This window comes from Hemicordylus capensis, chromosome 2 (assembly GCF_027244095.1).
Source record: "Hemicordylus capensis ecotype Gifberg chromosome 2, rHemCap1.1.pri, whole genome shotgun sequence".
Lineage (NCBI taxonomy): Eukaryota > Metazoa > Chordata > Lepidosauria > Squamata > Cordylidae > Hemicordylus > Hemicordylus capensis.
The window spans coordinates 420431759-420448304 of record NC_069658.1 but is presented as its reverse complement, the minus strand read 5'-3'; the positions used below and the strand labels follow the sequence as shown (position 1 = coordinate 420448304).

Genomic DNA, 16546 nt, shown 5'->3' with positions numbered 1-16546 from the left:
TGGTTTGAACTGGTTCAATAATTTGAATGGCATGGCAGATGCCATTTTGTCTGGTGTGTTTACAAGTTTTCTCCCTTGCTGATTGGTTTTCTGCCAGTGTCTTCCAATTGGCTAGATATATTCTTTCTCCTGGTTGGCTTTTAATAATCCAAATCATAGTGTTGTTAGGGCAACTCTTCCCCCAGTGGCTGGGGTGGGTGGGTGAGGAAGGGGAAGCAAGAAGGAAGGTGTTTTAAAGTGTATTTAAAGCTAGGCAGTGCCTGCCTGGCTTCATTCTGCCTCTGGAATTTGGAGGAAGAGAGAGAGCTGCCTTGCCTTGCTGCTGCATGCCTGCCTTGCTCTGCTGGACCCCCGCTCTGCTGGGTTTTCTTGCCGCAAGACCCCCAGTTGTTGAGTGCCAATGTGTGCTGCCTGGCCTGATTGCCCAAGCTCCCTCCTGGTCAAACCTTACCTGAAGATGTCAGACTGGTAAGCCCTCTCCCCACCCACAAAGTGACCCACTTGGTTTAAGATTACAATACTTTCTTTTGAATAGGCCTAGTTGGGGGAAGAGGTGTCCTCCAGGAGGGTGCAGGGCAGAGCTAGGAGCAGGGTTGCAGGCAGATGGAGGGGTGATGCTGGTTGCAGGTAAGGGTGGTGAGAGGGGCCTATTCCCCAAGTTGCCACTGTTCCCTCTAGAGGTTGTTGCAACCAGGCTCACCTATCTGGTGCCTCCTGCTCCCTCAGTGCAGCCACCTGTGGGGGGCTGAGGTAGAAGCAGGGGGAGCTTTGCTGTCTAGGAAGAGGCTCTTTCCTTGGTGAGAGCAGAGGAGGATATGCTGTTGACTGCTGATCCAGCAGCCAGATCACTTTCTCCATCCTCCTTCCCTCTAATCCCCCTTCTCAGTGTGACCCCTGCCCAGTCCAAGACTGAGGAGAAGCAGGATGGAGCCATTCCTATTGATTCTAGCCCTTCTCAGCCCCAGATGGGAGGTGGTGGTGGTGGTGACCCCCAGTAGTACTGCCACCACCAAAACAGTCTAGGATCGGCAGCAGCATGGTGTGAGAACACTTTGAGCACTGCCAAGGTGAACCTTCACACGTTGTCTGCACCCACTACAGGGCAAAGGTCAGCAGGGGCAAAGACACCAAGCATGTTGAGATGTCAATGTGGAGGCACCTTGAACGGCATCATCTGGGCATCCTTGCTCCCGCTGGCAGTGTTGCCTGGTGTGCCCTTGACTAGCGGCAGCAAGGTATGTGCTCCTGTTCTGAAGCAGGGGATGTTGCCAGTTGTGCAGTGGGTGCAGCCAGTAGGCAAGCTGTCTGGTCACCCAGAGTCATGCCTTGTTACCCGGGCCACTGAAGAGATTATGGTTCTGGACGACCAGCCATTACAAATGGTGGAGACTGCCGGCTTCCACCAGATGCTCCACCAGATGCTTCCACCAGATGCTTCCACCAGATGCTTCCACCAGATGTTTTCCCCTGACTACCAGATCCCCTCATGCAACACCTTCTATAGGCAGGCATGCATGGAGGTTGTGAAAGGGCTGCTGGAGTCTGCAGGGCCTGACACCAGTCTGCACTTCTCTACAGATGAAGTGGGGGCAGGAGAGAGAGGGGACATGCGCTACTGTTGGTGTCATGGCCAGTCCCTTCCATGCAGCAAAGGGTAACTCTCATGAAGTATCACTCCCATGAAGCATGATTGGGTAAAGGAGAAGTAACAAAAATATAAATTGTATGTGGATCAGAAATGGGGTGTGAAACAGCCAACATATCACGTGGGATACTTTGTTTGCGTACAGTTGCTTTGTAAAGTGAGAAGGGATGTTTTTGATATTCTGGACTAAAACAAATAATCAAAATCCAAGGATGTTCTATCATATTGGATGACAGAAAAGAATGGAAGTGTTTGAGACTTTCAAGCTTGCACGCTATGAGAAAAGAAGGAAGAGAATCTGGTCTCAAGAGGAACTAGAGAGGCCTTAGATCTTACCTCCAGTTTTGAGATCACAGAGGAGAAGTGATTGACAATTTTCTGTATCAGAAAACAAATCACTAACAGCTTTTGTGCCAGAGACCCCAAGAATTACAAGTGTGCGCGATAGGAAACCACCTGAAAGGCTTCAAGACTTTGTCACTGAATTTTATATCAATTCAATTCTGGTTGTTATAAAGGGGCGGGTTGTGTTGTATTCTGTCTGTAGTCTTCTATATTTTGATTTTAGAAGTTTGTCCCAGTGGGGATCCTGTAGCGTGTGTGTGGTGGGGTGGAGTGGAGTCAGAAAGGGAAAGAGAAAAGGCTGTTTCTGAATGAAGTCTTAGTTAAAGCAAGTTAATACTACAGGGGCTGAGTTCAGACATAAACTACAACGGTTATACTGCTCAAGGTTGTAACTGCACTATGCCTGAATTCACAATACCACAGTTACGCGGCGAAAGCTAACTCCGTTTTTCTGCACCACGCTCCAATTGGGCCAGCCTGTCCAGCTGCACAGCCTCTTGGGGGGCACCCCTCATTCCCCTCTGCCCCTTGCTACCCCCACCCAGCAAGCAGTAGGCACACAATGATAGGATGGGCACTCAGTGCTTTGCTCCCCAAGAAGGGAGCAACAGTCATGCATGTTAACAAGCACAAACACTCCAAGGGGCAGCACAAGTAGGACACCCCTTCACGGTACCAGGAGGGGGCAAATGGCAGGTGGGGAGCACAACAGGCAGACCCAAGCAGGGAAGCTGGAGCAGCCAAGTTACATTTTTTACACAGAAAGAATGGGGAAGCGGGGCCCAGCCCCTTCCCCAGGTGGGGATATTTAACCGCTAAGTCTTGCTCATGAGAAGAACTGTCTGTGAGGACTAATTTCAAATGCATGAGATGGTACTCTAGTTGCACTAGTCTGCATTCTTTGTGCATGCTGCAACATTATCCCACGGACCGCTCTCTCATGAGAGTGGAAGACTAGAGTGGAGTAAGGGAGGATGCTCTATGCAGGAAAGCTGCGTGGACAGGCACTTGGGCTAGTGGTCTCCTGGTCTCGGCAACTGTCACCTATCTACTGTCAAACTCTGCACCCTGCCAGCATGCCCGCCCATGTGGAGATGTGAAGCCGAGCCTGTGCCCCCAGGGGCGATGCTGTCCCAGGGCAGCTAGAAACCAAGAATCTCCTCTCCTGCTGATACCCACACCAGGAGATCTGCATACAGCAGCACTCTGGGCCGGCCCTGGGAATTTTGAATGGGTTGAAGGGTCCATGCCACAGCCCAGTGTCCATACCATCCATGCACATGATTTGAGTGGGGCATGCTAATGGCAGGGTTTGAAAGGCAGCCCCCTAGAAGGGATTCCCGAGCAGCCAAGTTCTATTCTATTCATATAAAGGTTGGGGAATGGAGGCCCAGCCCCTTCCCCCTTTGGGGGGATTCATGCCCCTAAAGGCTTGCTCATGATCAAGGCCAGTCTCCAAGGCCAGTCTTGGGTCAACTGGGATTAATTTCATGGATCCAGCCACCTGACCCGAGGCTCAATGACCAGGCATGAGACTGAAAGGCCACGGGGACAACCACATACAGCTAATTAGAAGGAGCTAATTCTCTGGTTGGCCAGAGAATGAGGGCTCCCCCTCCCATCAATCCCTGCACCGGCACATCTGCATATGGCATGAGGATGGACCGGGACCCAGGCATTTTGAATGGGTGGAAAGGTCCATGCCAGTGTCTACCCCTCCCTCCCCACCACACATGCATCTGGGCAAGGACAAAGGGAGCATCTAGATGGCCTTTTGGTGCTCCAAAGTCTTCTCAGGTGGGGAGGTTTGGGGGGAGGGATCTGCTCTATTTATTAAAAAGAAAGGGTGGGGAAGTGGAGCCCAGCCACCTGGGGTGTGTGTGTGTTACAACTCTGGTCACTCATGAGCAAGGCCATGGTTACTCATGAGCAAGGCATGATGAAAGTGTGGCTACCAAATGTCCATGCGGACTACTCCCACTCATGAGAGTGTCAGGCCATGGGTGCTCCAAGTAGATCTGCACTGCGGTGTGTTGAGAAGTGGGTGGCAGGGTATCCCAGACTGTTTTCCTTGTTTCATGGACGGTGGCCAAGGTGCCTCAGAAATCAGCCCCCTGCCTGGCCATTTGCACCTATGCACAGATGAGCCATCGCCTGTGGCCCCTGCAATCAACCCAGATGCCCTGGAGTCGGGGTAGCAGAGGAAAGTTCCCTCTCCCATGATTCCTTGTGCCCACTTATCTGTAGACAGCACTCAGACAGAGCAGTCCTGGGATTTTAAAACTTGAGTAAATGTACTGTCCAGTTGGCTCACTCCACGGCTGTTCATGAGGCCCGGGTATGGCACGAGAGCTGTCAGGATATCTCTTGGGTGCGTGCAAGGCTTCAGAGGGGTTTGGGGTGAGGGAGGTAGTGGAGATTCTTTTCTATTTTTTACTAGAGAAAGTTGGGGGGGCCCATGATAACGGGGGGCCCTTGGGTTCATTGGTGGTTAAGTGGACTGCTCAACCCATGAGTTCACAGTCTACGGATGGGGATCAGCCATAACAGGCAGAACAAACATAGCCTAATCCCCAGTAGACTGGCCCTCTCATGGGAGTGTGAGCCCACTGGGCAGCAAGCTGCTTGTAGTGGGTTTGTGATGGGTCTGGCTGGACTGCTCTGCAGGGATCTCCCCTCATGACACCTTTCCCAGCCATGGTGGGACACACCCCACAGGATCTCTTGCCCACCCCCCACCCCCAACTGCATATCCTATTCTAGCGAGTGTGGGTTTCCTCATCCCCTCTGGCACTGAAAGTGGAATTCCATCTTCCCCATGCCCCCAACCTCCCTGGGAATTTGGGTGTGCATGGTACTTTGGGGGTACAGGGTCACTTTGGGTGGGGCACAGCACTGCCATGGCTGGCAGAAGCAGCGCTGGCATTGCAGGGCTTTCAAAGTCCTCCTCCTGCCGAGGGTGGGCGGAGTGCTCCGAAAATGCATGCCCATGCTTGGCACGCCCACTCAAGATCATAGCCAATCATGGCTGCCACGGTGATGCAGTGACACTTTGCCCACAGTCTGACCGCAGAGGTGGCTGGGATTGGGCTGAGAGGCCAAGCAGCAGGGAGGGGCTCCCCTCTTTTTCAACTCCAGTTCAGATGGCCACGGTTTGTTGAACATCTGTGATGCAAAATGGAGTTAAAAACTGTAACCCCAGTCACAGTTAACTGTGGTTATCTTGTCTGTTTGAATGCAGCTTTTGTGTTTATGATGAAAACAGCTATAAAACACAGTAGAAATAAATTTCAGGACAGTAATTCTAAGTTAACAAAATGTTTCTTTTGTGAGTGAGAAGTAACTGAAGCCCAAATAAACCCTATTTATGAGCTCTTGTTTTCTGCACTTATTTTAATCCAAAACACAGAGTTGCAAATGTTGCCCCATATAATTAAATGAAAATTTCTATGCAACTCTATTAGTATATCAAGAGTAATTTAAAATTGGTGAGCGTGTTGATATTGTCAAATGTTAATTAGGCTGATAAGCTTTGCATAAGTGCCTTTCTAATTGCTTAAGTTAAACTAGGCAGTCAGCATGCCTTTTTCCCCCCATGGAAGAGATTTAAATTGTTTGTTATGATCACTAGAACCATCAGAAAAATTTGCATGAAAAATCTGTCTGCCTAAACATTATGGAATCTGTCACTTTCCCCCCTCTTAAGTAGCAAGCAAAAAAGGCAATGTTGCCAAACTGCTTGAACTTCAGATTTGGGCATAGAGTGGTACATGTGATATACACCACACAACGGGGGAAAGGAATCTGCAAATACTAGTACAAGAATCTGGAATCTTTATATCAACATTTGTCTTTTTTCATACTGTGCCCGGTACATTATAAAAGCCATTTTACAGATGCAAGTACATTACTTGATTTCTCACTGTGGATTACTCAGCACTTTACTGCGGCCTACATGACGGAGAAAACTACTCAAAGTAGTTTTGAAATTAAAAGAACAGGTTAAGCATTTCCTAACTTGTCCTTTTAATTTCAATGGGGCTACTTTGGGTAGTTTTCCTCATCATGTCTGTTGCTGTTTTTATTTATTTATTATGTCATATCATCCATGTACATGGTGTTTTACAAAGAACAAGAGAACAGGCCCTGCTCCAATATATTGCTTACCATCCAGATATTGAGACAACAGAGAAAAGGGAAGGAAATGGAAGCAGGTGTAAGCAAGGGAAGAATATGCTGTTATTGCAGTTGCATGTAATTCGGGTTAGTTAGTTACACTGTGGTCTTGGGACAGGGGTTGTGTAAAAGTGGATTTTGAGGAGGAATCTCAAGGAAGCAACAGGTGGTATTATGCTGGTCTTTTGGGAGGCAGTTCCAGGCATAAGGGGCAGGAAAGGAGAAAGGGCTTGGTCATTTGAGGGGGCTGTTTGGGTGGCTGATAGAGTGAAGGTCATGGGAAGAGATGTAATAGGGTAAAAGTTAAAAGCAGAGAGATAAGGGTGGCAGAGGCTTGATGATAAGGATGAGGAGCTTCATCTAGATCATGGAGTAAATAGGGAGCCAGTATGTGCATTCAAGAAGAAACATGGTATGGTCAGAATGATGAGACCGGTGAATGATTGGCCAGCAATGATAGACGGAGGCAGCTAAATGCATCACTCAAGACATTGTGTCTGAGGTAGTGTGCATCTTCCATCTGTTGCCTTTGATTTGGGATTGCTGATTGTATACACTCAACGAATCACATGATGTATTTTGCAGCAAAGCGGGAGAAGGGGCAGCAGGGAGATATCCGGCCGCTCCATTTACTCAAGGAAATATGTGTGCGTGCACACACAAAAGGCTTCTTAAAGCCTTTTGCACAGTACTGCACACCAAGTGGGGGAAGGGGCGGCAGGGAGGTATCCTGCTGCCCCATTACTAAAAGAATTTCCAAAGCGCCGGAGAAGGGGCGGCAGGGAGGTATCCTGCCGCCCCAATTACTCAAAGAAATACGGGCGCCGGAGGGGGGAAAGTGGCGGGAGGGATAAGTAAACCCTCCCTGCCCTTAAAGGGACCCCCCACCCCAGTGCCGGACCGCAGCTCCACAGTTCCGTTCACACCCCTACTGGCTTGTTTGTTTGTAGGTAAGGAATGCAACCTCTCCCTTTTCTCCCTTTCTCTCTGATACGATCTGTATGCATAGTATTATGGCCCATTCCCAAAATGATATGCCATAAAACGTTAGAAGGAACAGCAAACCGTAAGACTGGACTAATTCAGTGGCGGCCTGTGAATGCGCCTCCGGGGGCAGCGGCGGGAGGCACCTTTAAGAGAGAAGGAGAAAAATTGAGTTGTTTCTGAATAAAGCTTAGTTAAACACAATATTGCTTTAATTATATGGGGGAAGCAGCTATAAAACAACATCTTACCAGTCATGACTAATTTAGCCCATTAATTTCAATTGGGCTATGCCTGAGTTATTTAGTCTGGTTGTTAGCTCTTGTATTTTCTGCCTTCCTACCTGGTACTGTACAAAGCATGACCGCTGTCCTACTGACCACAATACCTGGTTGTTGGTCTGTGCTTAGCTTGGTGGGTTGTGTATGTCATGCAGGCTTAGTCCAAACCCCTTGATAACTGGGCAAAGAGGCACTCTTCCAAGTGGTGATTATTTTACATTTAGCAGGGGAAGAGCAACTATCCAACCCCACCACAGCATCCCTCCAGTGGTTGCTGCTGGTGTCCACCTTCAATTTCCTTTTAGACTGTGAGCCCTTTTGGGACAGGGAACCATCTTATTCATTAATTATTATTTTTCTTTGTAAACCACTTTGAACACTTTTGTTGAAAAGCGATATATAAATATTTGTAGTAGTAATTCCAATACAAAGATTCTTAACATATTCACTCCACATGTAAATCCCATTTGTGTTTGATTGGACTGTAGCCCCAGAAGTGCAGCCAAGGGAAGTACCTTTGTTTTCACATAACACTGTGTGAAGAAATGAAATGAAATTCAGCAGCTTGTCTTGTTATATTTAGCTCGACTTTCTCAAGGAAACACTGACAGGTTGAAAGAGGCATCAGTGTTTGATTTGTGTGACATTTTATAATAGCTGTGTTGATGCAGCTAAAGCGATCTGCTGTGATCGTTTCTTATCAGAAAGGTTTTTCTGTTACAGAAAAATCTTGGTAGAACCTCGGTAGAAGTGTTTTCCTACATGAAACTTACATAACCTTTGAGCTTCCTGTGTGCTATTTCTGTTTTTTTTTTTTAAACCCACAGTAAAGCAGCAGCAGCCACCAATGAGCCTTGAACTAACTCTTCAGAAAGGGTGACCTGGCCCCACTTCTTTCAGGAGCAGGCTTTGGTCCTCTTATAAGGAACTTTGCCCGATTTTGCAGGCACTTGCTTGAGGTAAGGCAGGAGACTGGAGGCGAGCTGAGGTTGGAGGCTCGGGGCATGGTGGGGCGGGAGGCTCAAGGTGGGCAAGACAGGAGGCCTGAGGTGGGGTGATGTGGGTCATGTCCTTGTCATGGGCAGCCATTGGAGAATGTGTCAAAGCCTGAAATTGTGTCCAGGAGGGTACAGCAGAGAACCAGGAGTGAGGGAACTCCAGCTAGGCTGGAGAGGCAGGAAGTGGGTGAGGCGGGAAGCTCAAGGTGAGGCAAGATGGGGGCTCGAGATGGGGTATGGTGGGGGTTGAGGTGGAGTGAGGAGAGATGAAAGGCTGCAGCCAATTCTTGAGGTGAGGTGAGGTGGGGTGAGGTAAGGGGCAGTTCTCACAAAGGAAGGAAAAAGAAGTGGATTCAGCCAGAGATCTGTTTGGGGGCCAGTGATCTTTAACTTGCTCATCAATCATCTAGAACAGTGATTCTCAAACTTGGGTCCTCAGGTGTTATTGGACTTCAACTCCCATAATCCCCAACCAAAGGCCACTGAGGCTGGGGATTATGGGAGTTGAAGTCCAATAACACCTGAGGACCCAAGTTTGAGAATCCCTGATCTAGAAGTTTGGGTAAGCAGTGAACAGGCCAGATTTGCAGATGACACTAAACTATTTAGGGTATTAAAGTCCAAAACAGATTGTGAGTTGCTCCAAAAGGATCTCTCCAAACTGGGTGAGTGGGTGACAAAATGACAAATGCAGTTCAATGTAAGCAAGTGTAAATTGATGCATGTTGGGGCAACCCCCCACCCCAACTTCATTTAAACACTGATGGGGCTGAACTGTCGGTGACTGACCAGGAGAGAGAACTTGGGGTCATGGTGGACAGCTTGTTGAAAGTGTCGGCTTAGTGCTTGGCAGCCGTGAAAAAGGCCAATTCCATGCTAGGAATCATTAGGAAGGGGACTGAAAATAAAAATGCTAACATTATAATCAGAAGCTCTCTTAGGACCAGGCCACGGGGACATGGCCTGGTCCTCTGCTGCCTGGGGGGCCCTCCGAGTAATGCCGCTGCCGGCCATTTGTGCAGGCCGCCGCTGCAGTAATGGATGGGGGCCGGGCAGGAGTGGGGATGATGGGGCCACACTGTGCTCCTCTGCTCCACCCAGAGTGGGACTTGGGAGTAGCCAGTGGGCTCGACCTCTCGGACCAACGGCCCTTGAGAACTGTGAGGAGCTTTCTTGCAGTTCTTATGAGGACGCCATTCTGAAGGGCCACTGGCCTGAGAGGTAAAGCCCAACAGCTGCTCCCAAGTCCCACTCTGGGTGCCTTGACCAGTGTCCACACTTTTGCCCACCTTGTCCAACTCCCCCTCAACCTGCCACACCCAGCCCTGCCTTGACCCACCCCACCTTGAACCTCCTACCTCAGCCCCCTGTGACCCCTGCCTCACCCCACCTTAACTCCATCCTCCTCTCCCTGCCTCAATGCACCACCTTGACCCCACCCCTTAGACTCCTTGCATTGCCCCACCTTGCCCCGACTCGACCATACCCTTCCCAGGGGTGTAGGGAGCTTGCCAGCAGCCAAGGCAGAAAGTCCCACCAGCAGCACCCTTAAAAGTGTTATGCACATGCACGTTACTCACTGTGAAAAGTGTTATGCTTGTGAACTCGCCAGCTAGGTGTGGGAGGGTAGGGAGGAAGGCGAGAGGGTGCCTTGACGGTTCGTCCTGCCTTGCTCCATTGTTCCCATCATGCTGCCCTCTCTTTCCAGTGATGATTCAGAATCAGGGGCTGCTTTGCTCCCATTCCCCCTCCCGTATTCCCAGGCGATCCCAATCTGGAGTCTGGCAGCCTCAAAACGGGGAGGAACTGGCTGCGTGGGCTTCCTTTTCATGAAGGGCAGCCGTGGCAGCCAATTGAAGATGGAGAGGGGGAGGAGCCTCCTACCCTCAAATTTGGTCACAACTACAGGCAGCCTTAGGATGACATCCCGCCGCTCTCAGATCGGAGGTTTCATCAGCGAAACCAAAGAGGAACTGAGGGTGCACATTCAGATTTGTGGCTGGAAACCTCACCTCACTTTTCTAACATAAACTAGGTTTCCCGCATTCAGACGACCACAAACTGAAGCCTCTGGCAAAGCCACTGCCAGTTTGGTGTGATGTCTGAAGGCAGCCTGAGAATTAGGGTTGGAACTATTGCTGGCCCCCATCCCAGATCCAATCAATCCCAGACTCTGGGAAATGGCCCCTTTAAAGCCAGGACACTCCAGGCATGGCGGTGGGGCTGAGGAGTAATCTGAGCTCAAGCAGCACTTGAGAGCTCAGTTGGCCTGCAGACACTGGCGAGTGAACTAGTTCCCTGGGGATTGTCTCCCTGCCATGGCCACACCCAGCCCAGGCCCACCTCACCCCCCATCTAATCCCACATACACAGAAGCCTGAAATTGGCTCAGATCACCTCATTTGGGGGAGGAAGGTGGGTTGCATAGGGACTCTTCGCCACCTTATCCCAAGCCCCACCTGCATTGCCTTACCTTTGGAGCACTGAATACCTAGTGCTAAACATCACCTAGTTGGGAGGTGGGAGGAGCTCCTGCCACCGTCCCTGCTCCGCCACTGCATAGTGACAGCTTTAAACGTGTATGCATATATATATATATATATATATATATATATATATATATATATATATATGCAGCAGGAGCAGCCAGTTGCCAGCTACCGCCTGGTGACCACCACCAGGTACGTGCACCCCGCGGCTGCCACCTGGGGGGAGAGTGAATCCAAGTCCTGTCCCAGGTAGCCCTGCCCCTATCCCCCACAGCCCCCTCCCCACTCAGTGTTCTGATTTTGGCCAACGCAATGTTGGCAACCCTAAGCCCAGCAGCAGATGGGAAGCCTCCCAATCACCGCTCCCCCCCTTCAATGGCCTTTGGAGCCCAGAGAGGCATAGATAGTTAATATTTTTATCTTCACAAATAATGTGTAAGGTCGGTTGGGCTTCATGTCTGAATGGGGATTTTGAGGCCTTCCCTGGTCTAGTCCCACTCTAGCTGTGTTGTGGGAGACACAACACAAACAGCACATACAATGTGGTGCTTTACATTTCATAATGTGGGGTCTAATTTTTATTTTCAGAATTCAGAGATTAATAAAAAGTCATATTAATTTTTTAAAAACCTCACTGAATCAGGCACTTCGGAATCACGGGTCTATTTTACTGTAAATTAAGTCTACTAGAGGAGGAGAACTTGAAGTCACAATGATAATGGGTAATCATTGCTGCACAATCAACCTGATCTGCATAATTGAAAAGTTAACAGGTAGCCCTTCGTATGCAAATGAGGCTGCAGGGAAAATCAATTGGAGAACCATTTGGAAAACATTTTAAGGCTCAGCAGAAACTACTCCAGAATTTTCCACCTCATATTCTCCCACCCCACCCCCCAGAATGTGTGGAGAAAATCTGGCAGCACATTCTCTCCAAGTTTAGGGCAGATGCAAGGCGAGCAGGAGGTGGGAGATAGGTAGAGTATCAGTGTGGTCTGGAAGTGTGCCAGTATATACAGACTGGAGATACTGGATACTAGGGATGTACAGAAACCCCCCAGAAAACTTTCCCTTGTCTTAGAAATATTTCTGGTTTCCCTGATCATCCTAAGGAGGCGGAACCTTGAAATGTTTTCTTCAAATGTCACTTCTTCAAAATTTCCATGCCAGACCTAGATGAACAGAATGATTGCATTCAATCTACAAAGCAAACTGCAAGAAGATGTACCCTGATGGAGATGTAGTCTTATAAAATTTGACCACTTGAATACCACAGACTCAAGTGAAGTCAAGGGAAGGTCTCCCCTACATGAAGCATAAGCTGCACAAGACCCTACAGGCAGCCTCCTAATATCCCCAGGGGATCTCTTGACTTTTTATAGCCGCTGAGGAACAGCCCTTTGATGAATCCATTTATTGTTATTGCAAAATGTTTAAGCATTTCAAAGCAGCTGGTGTTACAAATACAGACCATTTCACATTGCTTTTTGTCAGCATAACGTGACGGAATGGGGGTCATGATTAGTAAATTGCAAGGATGAATGGCTGCGTTTTAATAGGCATCTCCATCTGGGAACACAGGTACTACTGAACTTGAGTTCTGTGCACTCAAAAGTTCCAGCACTGATCCTACCCATTGAGAACATGAGTTGCCATGAAATACCTTTTCTTCCTTAGTATTGAACAGGGGATGATGATGATTGATGATGATGCTACACCTAATAATGACACACACACATATAATGCTATAGGTCCTCAGTTCTGTTCCAGGTTTATGTGGAAAATCATCACTTAAAGAAAACCTTGGCTAATCCCTCAATTGGCATGCTCAGTCAATGGGTTCCATTTTCACAATGGAACCCATCTCTGCCTTTGTGCACGAATAGGGGTACTGACTCTAAACACTCTTGGAAATATTCTCCCCCCCCCCCCGATTTATTTCATAATATCAAGTCATAAAAAGCTCCGGAATTGCTTTCAGTAATCACTTGGAGGCTGATGCAGATTCCTGGAGACTCCAGGACACTTCTGGAGGGTTGGCAACACCATACATGAATTACAAGGAGGCAGAAGAGAACTGGCTCCCTTACCTATTGGGACAGCCCCCTTAGCTATTATTTTTAGGCAGCTAAATGGGGGCTTGATTGGACAGAATTAGGTGGAATCAGGGAAAGGGTTTGTAGATTTCTTTAAGGACCCATGATCTTTCTTCACATAATTCAGAACTTGCCTTTAAGCTGTGTTATGGGACATAATGCCCATTTTGCAACTGTAAGAGCAAGCCACAAATGTGTGGCATTTGAGTGTGGGTAAGTGCTTGTGTGTGCACATTCTCCTTAGATCTACCATTGTGTTGCTAGATGTGCATATGATTTATAGAGTTTCATGGGATAAGTTGAGATGAGATAGGTGGTTTTATTTATTTATTTAACATTTATATACCACCCAAAACACAATTCTCTGGGTGGTTTACAAGAAGACAATAAAAACAACAAATAAAAAGGTTAAAACATTACAGCAATTTAAAATTTAAAACAAAGTTAAAACTATTAAAAACCATCAAACTATTAAATTTGCCTCTTCATCTCTATTCAGGAGGACTAGAAATGATTTATTCATTTATTTAATATTTTTCTATACTGCCCAAAACTTGTGCTTCTGGGCAGTTTACAATTAAAATAATCTAAAACATTAAATCAATTAACAATTAACAGAGCATGCTCCACTTGTTAGTTAAGGAATGGGGGAGGGGAATCATTACACCCTTTATTTACCAGATAAAGAATGGGGTTTCTGTCTTTCTTCCCTACCGTTATTGTTAATAAGGCTGCTGGTAGTAACAGCATGAGTTACAAAAACTTTACAGCTATGGTTTCTCACAGACGGTGGTGGTTTGCATATTAAATCAAACCAGCACCGTCTGTGAGAAACCATAGCTGTAAAGTTTTTGTAACTCATGCTGTTACTACCAGCAGCCTTATTAACAATAACGGTAGGGAAGAAAGACAGAAACCCCATTCTTTATCTTGTAAATAAAGGGTGTAATGATTCCCCTCCCCCTTTCCTTAACTAACAAGTGGAGCATGCTCTGTAGGGTCTTCAGAAGCTTCTGGGATAGGGGCATGCACGAACCACTTATGAACTGGATTCCCCTTGAACCGGGCTGGTTCGGTGGCTCATTTACAGACTGAACCAGCAGCTGTTTGGTCTGCGATCATACCGAGCCAAGCCCAGATCACGTGAACCGATTTGGCAGTGAATGGGGCAGCTGGGTGGGGGCGGTGATAAAGGTGGAAAGGTTCTTACTCGGGTGGCGCAGCTGCCAGCCCCACCACTCACGCCCCTGGCGCGGCCCCAAGTATGCATGATGCCTTTTTAGAAAGCCACCTGTGTGGGGCCGGCATGGAACCATGCCACTGTGCAGGTGGCTTCCTATGAAAGCATCACACATGTTTGGAACCATGCCATAGGGGGTGGAGGCAAGAGGCACCATGGGCAGCCATGACAGCAAAATAAGAACCTTTCTACCTATCTCATCGCTCCACCTGTCTGCTGCTTAGCATTCCTAGGACCCTCCAGTCCCCACCCCTTTACTTGTAAGGGAAATCCTGACCACATTCCCCTTTACAATATTAGCCACCTGGACCGCTGAACTGGCTCAGTCAAATGGATCCGACTGGCCAGTCTGTTCAACTGAATTGGTTCGGCAGCACATGGTTTGGCTTGAATTCAATTCTAATATGAGCCGAACCACAATTGTTGGTTAGTGCACACACCTATTCTGGAGCTCATTTAGAAACAAACAAAAAAGGGAGCTACCCCAGTTCAGATGCAGAAGGAAGCCTGCTAATATTTCATTTTATGGGCCTATCTGTATTTGTTACAGGGGCTGAAATTAAGTGGTATGTTCACTACCCTTCAAGCAAGTTCCATGCCATACGATCTTGGCCAAGGGCAAGAGGACTCTTTCTATGTTTATTTCTCTCTCTCTCTCTCTCTCCAAGATTACATATGTGTGTCGTATGGACATAGCTGTATGTGCATTGTCAGGGGTACTGGAGAGAACTGAGTATTTTCTTATTGGACTTGTATACAATTGAAGGCTAAGGTATAATAGCCGCAAGGTTACTGTTTATGCTGTAAATTTAATCTGGCTTAAAATTGTGTTCTGATTTAAGTAAAGAAAATATTTAATTTCAGTCATATTCAATCATTTGTTGCCGTATTCATTTCAAAATGTTGGTTTGGAGAATTGTGCAGCCATGGGTAGGTGTCACACTGTCCAATAACATTGAACCCACCTGCTCAATAAGAAGTTATTGAAAGTTACATCTGACAGACTAAAGAAAAACATGATGGGCTTTTGTTTTCTAACTCAATGCCATCAAAAAGATGATAAATGCTCCCTATTGAGACTAGCTAAAGAAACCTGAATATGATGAATTTGCAATTCTCAGAATGTGAAAATATTTCATCCCCAGAGGTCTAGATAGATTAATTTAGTATAAAAGAAGAATCTATTTGTTACATGCAGAGGTATATATTTGGAGAGGAAGAGAGAAATATTACTGGAGAAATAAGGCTCATGAGGAGCACTGGTGGAAATACTATAAAGAGCCACACAATTAATAGCTGGCAGGAGAGCGGGGGAGTGTGTGCAAGCAGGCAAAACTGGGCTGTTTTCCTTTATGACCTCACTTCAACTCTTCCTCCTTGGTGCGGACAAAGGAAAGAGGATTTCAAATTAGTCCGATTCATGATGTTCAACGCATGTACAGAATCACACTTCCTGTCTGTAGCCTGCATTTGAGGGAGTCTGCACCCAGGTTCACTCTGAACATATGCACAGTCATTTGCACATAAACATGTCTGTGTGTACATACTCTTGAATGCCTGCACAACACAATAAGGTTGTACACACAACTGGTAGCTGGGCGGGGAGGGAAGGCAGGGTTATACCTATCTCTCCCCGGCCCCCCATTCTGTATTTGCATCTTTGGTGTGCTACCACATGCCTACACAATCTGTGCTGATCCAAGCAGTGCAGATCTCCAAAGGCTGGGAAAATGTAGCCACTCAATGGCCTTCTGATGGGGACTGGAATTCTTTGTCCCACCCCCACCCCAGATTGGCAGGCATGGGGACAGTAAAGGCAGAAAGGAAACCTTACAGGCCGCAGGCCCTACTACTGCCCTTCTGAGGAACAAATAAGAGAAAAATGGAGGGTGGGAAAGGTTTACCACCACCACTTATTAGGAATATGCCCCAGGAAAGTCACTGTTCAAATTGCTGCTGCTAAGGCAGCAGCACAAGCTCTCCCCAAGTACAGCGTACTCCACAGGCCTCCAAAGCACCCAAATGGTTGCAGCCACGGTCACTGCCCATGAAACACAGGTGACCACCAGTTTTCTCCCACTCCTATGCACCATAATGCTACCCTAGGGGTAAGGACATTAGGGGTGTGCAATTTGGGGTTTTGGTGATTTGGTTCGGGACCCAAACCGAATCACCCCCCGATCTGTTCTGTGCCCGAATCTGGGCCACCCGAATCACCCCTGATTAGGTTCGGATTCGGATTAAATCTGAATCTGAATCAATTCGGGAAGTAAAAATGGGTCCCAGGGGCAA

General features: G+C 47.6%; 1 long non-coding RNA gene across 1 annotated transcript; it reads left to right on the top strand.

Annotated features, from left to right (window-relative positions):
* Positions 1-216: 216 nt before the first annotated feature.
* Positions 217-15030, top strand: LOC128346101 (uncharacterized). The gene is made up of 3 exons (XR_008316783.1): positions 217-468; positions 8259-8390; positions 14805-15030. It is a non-coding gene; the product is annotated as an uncharacterized LOC128346101 (long non-coding RNA).
* The last annotated feature ends 1516 nt before the right edge of the window (positions 15031-16546 follow it).